Source organism: Octodon degus, unplaced genomic scaffold (assembly GCF_000260255.1).
Source record: "Octodon degus isolate 3935 unplaced genomic scaffold, OctDeg1.0 scaffold00292, whole genome shotgun sequence".
Classification (NCBI taxonomy): Eukaryota; Metazoa; Chordata; class Mammalia; order Rodentia; family Octodontidae; genus Octodon; species Octodon degus.
The window spans coordinates 493,051-504,135 of record NW_004524868.1 but is presented as its reverse complement, the minus strand read 5'-3'; the positions used below and the strand labels follow the sequence as shown (position 1 = coordinate 504,135).

Below are 11,085 nucleotides of genomic sequence, written 5' to 3'. Positions count from 1 at the left end.
AAGCAGGAGGATCGCTAGGAGTCCCAACTGCATGGTTAGACCCTGAAACAATCATATATATATATATATATATATATATATATATATATATATATATATATATAAATGTTACCTAATTATCTTAGGGCTGCTACCCTGATTGCTGTGCCTCTGCTGCTAGAAGAATGGTGCGGCTGTCCCCCTATGCTTTCACCACAGCTTAGGGCAGGACCAACCTCTTCAGGTACTTTCCATTATGTCTCAGGGAGCTAACCAAGCGCTTCCATGCCAGATGATTAGATACATTAAACTGCTGTCAGACTAATGTGGATGGTAGAGTAATCAGAAACTGCGTTATTGACTTGTTTTATTTTTATTTTTTTCTAGAAAAATATGTCTCTTATTTTTTAACAGTAAAGAAAGAAATCATGTCAGTTTTAGGAAAAATAGATCTACCTGCAGAAAAGCAGCAAGGTAAGTAAAAATATTCAGACAGAAGAGTGAGCCATCATGTTTTCTCTTATCTGACAAATAACAGTAAGTACAAATTCCCAAGGAGGGGTGGCAAGAATCCAGAAGGTACAATTTTGTCACTGGGAGAGGGCTTCACTGGGCTGCAAAAGGAAAAGGAAGAGGGGTGGATGTATTGAAAGAGATAAAGATAGGCTAAATACACACTCACTCTGCCAAACAAAGCAAGCCATTCTGTAATACTAAGAAGCAGCAATAGAAATAAAAATAAAGTGTGTCAACATTTTATTTCTTTATTATTTTTTATAAAGTGACTTCATTGTTTTTACAAACATTACAGTAGTACCTTCAGTTTTGGAAGACTGCTGGATGATTACGCATGCCAGACACAGGTAATATCCACCTTTGCAATTTTTTTCTTTTTCTTTTTTTGTGTGTGTTTTTAGGGAAGGGTCTACAGGGTCTTTAGCGTCTCACTAATAGAACAGACTCATAGTGATCCACCTGTTTATAGCCTCCCAAAAGCTAGGATTATAGGGTACACTGCCAAGCGCAACCTCAGTCACCATCTCAGGGAGTACTGGCGGTGGGGCTGGTATGGTAGGCCCAGGGATTGAACCCCTGGCCCCTGCAGGCGCTTAATCTGTTGAGCTATTTCCTGGCCCCCTGCAATTAATACTGCAAATTCATTCGATCTTTATCTAGAGGTAAGTGGTACTCTGAGACAAATAATTATTTGTGGTGTGAGCTTTTTGATCAGAAGATGGCAGTAAATGATGATACTAAAAGTGGAGGGGACATTTAATTGATTAATTAAACATATCATTGCTGTTGAACAGTTTTAAAAGTTTCTTCATATATTAATTGCAAATGGCTTTGTTTGTGTGAAATCAAAGACTAAGTGTTAGCATGGAAGTACTGACCAAGGCAGTAACTCTGCAGAACTAGTCCCAAGCACTAAGAAGGGTTCTCCATGGGCCTGTGGGCCTAGGCTGCTATGTGAATGGAGACGGTGACACAGGAAGTGTTTAAAAAATCTGTTGTACCAACCTGTCTACTGAGATTGGTTCCCCAGCAATGTTGAGGGGACAGCAGAAAGAAAAATTGATTTATTGAGTCTTATAGTAATTGACTTGAGGGACCAGGGAGACAGCTCAGTAGAATAAGCACTTGCCTGGCAAACGCAAGGGCCTCAGTTCAATCCCCAGTTCCAACGAAAAAGAAGTAATTGACTTGAAAAGGATTTACGGAAATGTGCAAATTGTAGAGATTTGAAAATCATCCATAAAGGATTAGTATAATCACTCTGTAGACATGTCAATGCTGAATTTTTCACAGTATCACTAATTTCGGCTTAAAGGAGATTAACTGAAAGTTATTCAATTTTTGTCATTCTAAATATTTCATATGTTTAAAAATTATTTCACCTTTGAAATGTTGAAGATGGCAGGAATTTATAAAATACTCAATTATGAGTGATGAGAAAAAATGCTAATCTTTCATGACTTTTAATTCAGAATAACTTAAACATTTAAGTGACACCAACATAACCTTCATTTGGTTCCAGGCTCGAACTTTCCTCTCCCCATGAGACGCCTTGCCATAAGTACAGGTGGATTCAACTGATCCAGTCTCAGGCATGCTTTGACTACCCACACTGCTCTGTAGCAGAGGTAACTTTTTTCATACTGCCTATGCCACTCTCCAGCAGTTTCTTTAGCATTCTGGTTGTGAGCCTCGTGTATGTATGAATATTTATTTCTTTAATCTTAAGCATTTCATGAATGCCACATTTTATTTTTATATTATACGATTTGTAGACACCATTTTATTTCTAATTATCTGATTAGTAATAGTTCTGAATGCATCTCTTGTAGGTGCTTGCTCCTGCACATGGGTAAGACTGGTATCCGAGTAAGCAGCCCGAGGTGCTGTTGTGGATGTGAGAGTTTTCTCAGCATCACCCCATGTTGTTAAATTGGTGTCTCTGGCAAGTGTGACTACCCACACTGCTCTGTAGCAGAGGTGACTTTTTTCATACGCCCGTTGTTAGCCCTGAAGTCAGGGGATCCTACAGTGTACTTTTCATTCATCAGGTTGCGCTTTGTATTCGATTTTGTAATTCCCTTGTACGTGCAGTTTAGCATACTGTAACATTGAGCTATTTGGATTTTTTGTACCTGTAAGCTACATAAATCTGTGTTGTGGAAGGTAGTTTGCTTATTAATTTTTTGGCATGATTACAATATTTTGGTTGGCTATCCTTAGTGATGTGTGCTGAGCATGTGTTTTTACTCTGAGCTCTTCCTTTCTACTTATACAGCTTCCTTAAGAATGTAATTTACATGCAATACAGTGTGCTCCTTTACAGTATGTAGTTTTTTGATACTTGACAAATGTGTGACAGCATGTATCCATCACTGCAGAGTAGTTGCAAATCATATTCCTAATGCCAAATTATTTCCTATGTGCTCCATTATAGTAATTGTGTTTTCCTTTGAACTATCATGATAAATTCATTGAAAATTGATGAACTGTGTTTTATATGGATTCATCTGTGGACTTTCTATGTTTTTCTAATGATCTGTATGTGTATAATTATGACCAGATGATATTTTCTTGATTACTGTAAGTTTTGAAAGTACTTCTCCAAATTTGGTTTTCTCCTTCTCAGAATTGCATTTTTATGTAAGTATTTCTCACCTTGTGAATTTGTCCACAATATGGCTAGAGTTCTAAAATTACATTGGATTCAGCAATGTTTTTAAGAAGACTTGACCTCTTAATAGTATTCAACTTCACAATCCCTAATCATGGTATAGACCTTTTTTTCCATTTATGTTACTGTGTACCAGGGGTACTTTATTTTTCTATGTAGAGTTTTCCCTAATTGGTTCTTTCAAAAGTTCTAATGAATGGTGTTTCATAACTTTATTTTTCCTTTTGTTGTTTCTGAATAGTCCAGTTGGTTTTGAAAAGTGACTTTGTACCTACATCTTGAAGTCATGCAGTGCTTAAAGCAAATTTTCTATAGATTACTTTGGACTTTCTTTTGTATATGCCAATGGTGGCTATTAGGAATGACAGTTTTACTCCTCAGTTTCTAGTACATGTACCTGAAATCATTGCTTTATGGCAGTATCATGGGCCTCTGTTGGCTGGTTAGGTATAAAGTATATAATTTGATATGCTTTGGCACGTAAACCCCTTGTTCAAGGAATATCATAATTCATTGTGATCCTCTCCCTCATGCCTGCTGGCCCTTTGTGCTCCATGGTAGTTTGCTCTTCTTGCTCCTCTGTCCAGATCGTTTCCCTGGGAATCTCTCAATATGCTTTCCATCAGTATAAATTGGTTTGTATTTTGTACAGTTTTACAAAAACAACATCATAGAGTTGTTATAACCTCAGTTGTTAGTTTACACAGTTTGCAAATTGGTGGCACAGAAAGGCCAGCACAATTGAGATAAATTGTTATGTATCCCTGGGGAAGGACACAATCCATGCCATACAGGGTCACAAAGGTAATACCAAAGCAAGAGTGAGGGGAAACCCTAGACCAGAGCTCTTGCACAGATTCTCTGGGACTGATCAGCTGGGCAGAGTAAGAAACCATCAGCACAAGCAAATATTTTTCATTTTGAGAAACTATTTGTAATACGTAACTGAAAAAAGGCTAATGTGTCCAGTATACAAAGAGATATTAGTTGTTGTTGCTTGGAGGTGGAGAGGGCCAGGAAGGTGACACTCTCATCTCTCCCACAAGATAGCAACTAGAAACATTCTAACTTAGTGCCTTTCCTTGGGCCTATCAGAAAATTGTGGTCACAAAGAACCGAGAGAAAATTCTGAGAAGATGCTACCAAGAGGAATTCTACTTTGGCACTCAATCAGTTGGAATAAGTTTTGACAGATGCTATCTAAATGAGCAGAAATAATAATCTGGGCAAATTTGATGAGTTCCTAAAGGTACACTGTGTACTGGTGTGACATGCAAAGGCCCTGTTGTCACAGACCATCTCCAGAAAGAATGGAAAGCATAGAGTGCTGATGAAGGGTGGGAACATCATTGCCATTCATATCCCTGAAAGCCATCTCCCCAGTGTGGGTTCCTTTTAAAAGTTCATGAACTTTTTTGGGAAAAGTATTAATGCTATTGTTTCAGGATGATGGTAGGTACTCCATGCAGCTGGTAGAAGGAAACAAGTAGAAAAAGGGTCAATGTAAAGGCATGTAGGAAGTAGAATCAGTAAGACTTGCTAACTGACTAGACAGAGGAGATTGAAGAATTCTCCAAATGTGGTTGATTTTCAGTTTGATCATGTGAATCCCTAGAGCAGTAGGAAACAAGTACAGTCCTTTGGTTGAGGTCAAGAGAAATAATTCCCTAGAGAGGTCCTTGAGACACATGGCTACCTGGTTAAATGACTTTAGAAATAGAAGCACGTTTGGATCTGAATATAGCTAGGGAGTTATCTGTATGTGGGTGATCCTTGGAGCTAAGGAAGTGGAAGAACCTTCTGAAGGAAGGTATGTCCACTGAGATGAGAAGATGCAGGAGCCAGAGGGCAAGGAGCTTGAGTGTTTAAGGAAGGGAGTATAAAGAGTGGTTGTTGGACTCAATGGAAGGAGTAGGCGGGAAGGTCGGAGGGTTACAAGAGCCAGCCTTCATTTTTATATTTCTGAAGTTATTGGCAACTTGAAAATAAGTTTTCTGTGATTTGTTTTCCACAGTATAAAAAATAGTTTTATGTCAGGTGAGCATTCCCATTTTGTCTGAGACTTACGAAAAATGATTATTAAGCCTAAGAAGTACAATACACTCAAATTTCCATATGGACTGTGTTACTATGCTAGCTAGCCATAACAATGATTCAAAGAACTGTATCTAAGTGGTCAGAGTCTTTATCTTCCTCATCTCACAGCATAGAAAACATAAAAAGTAGTGCAGTGAGTTTCTTTTTGGAGTCACCATGTGGCACTACAAATATAGACCCAAGAAATAGTAGCAATATCTTCATTAATGAGAAACCACAACAGTTACCCCAGTATGAGAACAATACATTCGGAGAACGTATAAATCTGACTAAAGAATCAGAGAAACTACTTGCTTTTATATCAGTGTAATTTTTTTTTTTTTGGAATCTTAAATGAAAACATGATGGAAGTGGTCTTCATTTATGCTGCACACTTCAAATAAGATGCTGAATGAAAAGTCATGTCTGAGTTTATTACAACTACTTGATAAATGTGGATTTCATGAAATGGAGAAGTAATGAGATTAATAGTTTCATGGTGGGAGTAGCTCTAGATTTTAAATTGATTTTAGAAAATGTTAACCAGTGTGATGTAACCACAAGCTAGGAATATCATTGGAAGAACACCTTAAATAAGCGATCCCTTTGACACTGGTGGCAATACACTTACAATTTTTAGTCAAAAAGTTAATTATAATGTAAGCGAGACTTGTGGTTAGCATTATTTCATTTATTCCCTGTAAATGTGGGAATAAGAAACCAATAAAAACAACATTGTATCACTTGTATGAGGCATCTGTAATTGTTAAGTTGTCCTTCTTGATTATGGTACCACTATTCTGGAGGACAGGTGCCCCATCTCAGAGGAAACTGAATTTAATTATGACAATTTTGTTGTGCTCTCAATCTGTGTTGGTCTTTGGAAATCTATACACACTAGTTTTTGACAGTGATGAATAAGTGACCTAGGAAAGTACTTTCTTTTTTTTCCTGTTTTTATTTGGAGTGATGGCTGAAGACACAGTTATATTCTGGCCATAAGAGAAATGCTATAAAATTAGGAGACTTACTTGGCCAAACATACTTAAGGTGCTGAGCTAGTACCAATAGACAAACAAGTTTTATTGTTTGTGCAATGATACAATAGTTATGCATATTGTTTAAATCATTTTGTCAGACTGTTTGTTTCTTTCAGGGAATGTATTCCTAAATCTTTAGCTTCATTTACAGTTGTATTGATGAATCTCAAATCCTTTCCAGTTGGAAATCTAGATTTAATTATTCAACATATACTTATGGAATTTTCTTAGTTTCATTCACTGTCAACTGTACTTTTAAGAAACTTGGTGTGACACAGAGCAGCTACTGCACGTTGTTGGGTGAGGATAAAGTTTTCAGCAAACAATGATGTTCTTGTATGTTGATGGTTATGCTGGTCACCTCGGAGTGAAGGCAGTGGCAGTATCAAGAGTGTCTATTGGGGACTCAGGGTGTGATCACTTCTCTACTGCAGTTACTTATGGATTTGTAACAGAAAAATGGCCTCCAGCCAGTATTCTTCAGTTTCTTAGTTGCCCGGGTATTTGTTCCTGCTGCAGTGCAGGTTCCTACTGTCTCTGAGAAACAACTTGTCCCTGTGTTACCTATTATTAGAATCAGCTGAAGCTGGCCATGTGCTCTGTCTCTGCACTTCCCCCTTTGAAATCCCGTAAAAAGTCCTTCCTTGAGTCGTTGAAGCCTGATAGTTTGGGAATCATCCAAATCGGTACCTGTTATTGTAAATAAATCTGCCTCTACATCTTGGGTGTCATTTCAGAGTTGTTTCCTGGAATTGCATGGTGGTTACATGGATGTCCATTTTATAACTGTGCTAGAAACTAGAAATTTTGCATACTTTTCTGTGTGCCCTTTAGAAAGCCTTTGGAAGCTTTGCTTTAAATAATTTTGCCTGTTGTAAATGTGCTATTTTAAAAATACCTTGTTATCATTTTTTTTTAGTTTGGAACACATTACACAGCCAAGACTAAAACTTTGAAATCAATATTTTTGGTTAGGAGGGCCACCTGCGAGGAGATATTCTCTGTAAATTGCTTCCACAATTTGGGAATATTGAATACATTACTGCTCTCTAATGTGTAAGAATAAAAGTATATGTACCTAATCTGAGATATAGAAGTGTCTCCAGTACTGTGAGGATGTTAGAAAGTTAGGTACATGTGAAACAAAAGAATAGCACCTTGGGATGCTACCTAGAATGTAGGTACTGTTTATATTCTGGAGGTGAGCAGCTATAAAATGTGACAGTGCACATTTAACTTGATTAAAGTGGAAGTGAATTCATATCTTTTCCCTTCTGATGAGAACACAGACAGGTAGAATGCTGTCTTGAAACACTCTCTCATGCCTCACATGTTAGGGCTGTAGGAACTGCTCTTGTTGTCCTCAACAGCAAGCCTCTTACTGTCACTGTGTTTAGGGGGCTGCCAGGTGTTTCAGTTTGTCCACATGTCCACAGTTCCTGTGTGCTCTTGTGTTACCCATCTTCCTTCTTTGTTTTTTTCCATTCTGAATAGCTGTTTCTTCATTTGTATTTTATTCATGAACTATGTTAAATATATCATAAAATTTTGATTTCATTATATGTACAATTCGTTTGCTTGTAGTTTAGTTAGGATGGTTTCATAGCTAGCCTCTCTTCGGTCTCTTGAATGAAATGTCTTGTGCTGTTATTGATCAGACAAGAAAGCATAGCTTTATTTTTTACTTTCTGTCACTGTTACTAAGATAAGTATATACAGATTATGTAACATTCTTGCTAAGCTATTCTGAAACTTAATTTCATTGTCTGTCATTTTCCCCTTAAAAATAAAAAAATAGGACCAGCCTGATAGCTCAGCAGGCTAAAGCCCCTGTTCAGGCAGAGCAAAGCTGCTGAGGCATGATACCTGGCTTGCCATGCTGGCCCCACCCCTAGGAGCAGCTGAGATGGAGATTCAGACTGGGCATGATGGAAGGCATGTGTAAACCCAGTGCTTGGGAGGCTGAAAACAGGAGGATCACTATGAGACTGATCTATGTAGTCAGACGTTGTAGACTCTGTCCTAAGTATAGAAAACAAACAAATAAATAAACAAATGAAAATAAAGATTACATGACTAAAATTTTTAAATTTTTGTGATCGTGTTTTAAGTACAGAAGACTAATTTTAAATTTTGAGACAATATTTTGGAAAAGTCACCTATATTGTGAGAATTTGGATTGTATATTTTTTATAACTGTGGGACTCAGTTAAGCTGTCTAATGTACTGGGCAGCTCTTCTTAACTATTGAAGGATTTATTTTGTAGAAAATAATAATTTTTTGTGGTAGTGTAGCTATACAGGAACAAGGAAATATAATTACTGAAAGCATTCATAGTTGCTTATTTTTATGACTTTGTAATATTTGAGAGAATCTTATGCTCCAATTTGGCATTTAATTTTGAATCATTAAGAGTTTAAAACATTTGAGGGACCAGGGAGATGGCTCAGTAGAATAAGGACTTCTCTGTTAAGTGCAAGGGCCTGAGTTCAATCCCTGGTTCCACCAAAATAAATAAATAAATAAATTAATTAATTAATTAATAAATACAGACATTTGAAATATGTTGTTTTTAGAGTATTTACATCTATCTGTATATCTATCTGTTTGTGTATGTTTCTATAAAAAGAGGAAATATTCCTTTTTTTTAGGAGTCAGATTCTTTATATTATTTTGTTTCCTCCTAGAGTATTCTTTGAGGTGGTCGCTGTCCTCACCCTGCACAATCTGATCCCACAGTTTACAGAGCTGAGGTGACTTACCAGTTGCCACACTTTCCCCGATGAAGCTGAGGGCACAAGCCACATTCCTGGGGATGGAGCCCAGATACATTGCACGGAGTGCTGCCTACCTACACTTGGCCCACATTTGTGATCCTTTGGTCTCTGGCTCTTAGAGTTCTGAGATTACAGGAGCATACAATCAGATATGGCTGTTTTTCTCTTTAAAAAATGACAGCAGCTAGTGTGGTAGTGCAGCCCTATAATCCCACTAGTTAGGAAGGTGAGATGAGAGAACTACTCAAAGTATGAGACCTACGTGGTCTGCACAGAGAGTTCAAAGCCAATGTGGACTTTCCAGCAAAATCAATCAATCTGTGTCTGTGTCTCTGTCTACTCTCACTCTCTCACTCTGTCTCTCACTCTCTGTTTCTCTTTCTCTCTCTGTTTAGATCTTTTCTCTCTAACTCACCTATATCTCCATGTAGATATCTGCACTACATATATACAGGTATAGATATAATAGGTATAATTGTAGAAGAATGAATTTTTGTACTGTGGTATGGAGCTACCTTGTTAACAAGTTTTAAGCAGTGCAGTTCATTATTATCAAGAAAATGGCGTGTGGTAGATGACTAGGATTCACAGTCAACTTTTACAAATGAGACTTTATGCCCCTGAACTTCTATAGGTTTGGAAGTGTCCCTGAGGCATAAATATGGGTAAAAACCAGAGGCTTTGCCACCCATCAGCTTGCTTTTTTCTAGCTCATTCTGATGCAAAATTCAATGTAGGAATTAACTTACTAATTAATCCCCAAGGAATATAGTACCTGAAGAACATATAGCACCCCGAGGGCCATGGGTGTCCCCTGTGCCTTCACCGAGGCAAGTGGTACTGGTTCTCTGGCTGGGAGCTGGAACCCTCAAAGACCAAAGACCCAAGATTTCCTTGGGTTAAGGCTGCTGATTTTTCTGAGATAATACTCAGATGTGGACATGGTGAGAATGGAACTCGAGGCAGTTATGCATGAGCACTGTTCTAAATTATCCTCTGAAATCTGCATTCATTGCATCCCACAAATTCTGGTGATGTGCATTTCAAATTTTATTGGACTGTACACATTTTTGATGTGCTGTTTAATTTCATCTGTAACTCATTGGTTGTTAAAGAGGGTGTTACTTCATTTCCTTTTGTTTCTGGGGGTTTTGCAGTTTTTTATGTCATTCATTTCCACTTTGTTTGCACTCTGGTCAGATAATATAAATGGGATAATTTCTGTTTCTTTTATTTGCTTAAGCATGTTCTATGGACTAATCTGTGGTCAATTTTAGAGTGTGCCCCGTGTGCGTCTGAAAAGAATGTCTACTCGGGTGTTATTGGGAGGAGCACTCTGTAAATGCCCACTGAGTCCATTTGTTCAGGGGTGTGGTTTAGTTCTGCTATCTTTTTGCTTATATATTGCCCACGTGAACTCTGTGTTTCAGATAAGGGAGTGTTAAGGTCCTGAGATGGAGACTGTTATCTCTTCTTCTTCAAGTTTTACCCTAACCAATTTGTATTTCTCAACTTCATTTGATTTGATCATTCTTGGTTTGAAGTTCAGATTCTCTATGAACAGAATAGCTATGCCAGCTTTTTTCTGAGTTCCGTAGCATGTGATATAGCTTTCCTTCCTTTGATTTCAGGCTATGAATTTCGCTTTGGGTGAAAGGTTTTTTTTCTGTATACCGCATATTGTTGGATTTTATCTTTCGATCCACTTTGCCCATCTATTTCTTGTAACTTGTGAATTGGTTCCATTTACAGTAGTAGTTATAATGTGTATGTATCGGCATATGTTTGTCATGATATTTTCCTGCTGTTGGTTCCTTATTTTTCTGCTTGTCATTGATTTCATTATGTGGTGAGATCTTTCTGTTGTTGTTCTTGGAATTGTGTTCCTTTTTATTCTTTTGTAAAATATGTTTTAATTGTATAAAGTTGCTTGGGTTGTCATGAATTTCTTAGTTGTTCTTTGTCATGGAAATATTTTTAGACTGGGCATGGGGCCTGGGAGATGGCTTTGTAGAATAAGTG

General features: G+C 37.5%; 1 long non-coding RNA gene across 1 annotated transcript in view; it reads left to right on the top strand.

Annotated features, from left to right (window-relative positions):
* The first annotated feature begins 371 nt into the window (after positions 1-371).
* The window catches only part of LOC111814331, a 32,877-nt gene continuing 22,163 nt past the window's right edge, over positions 372-11,085 (top strand). The window contains exon 1 of the long non-coding RNA XR_002819343.1: positions 372-453. This is a non-coding gene — a long non-coding RNA (uncharacterized LOC111814331). The remainder of the gene's footprint in view (positions 454-11,085) is intronic.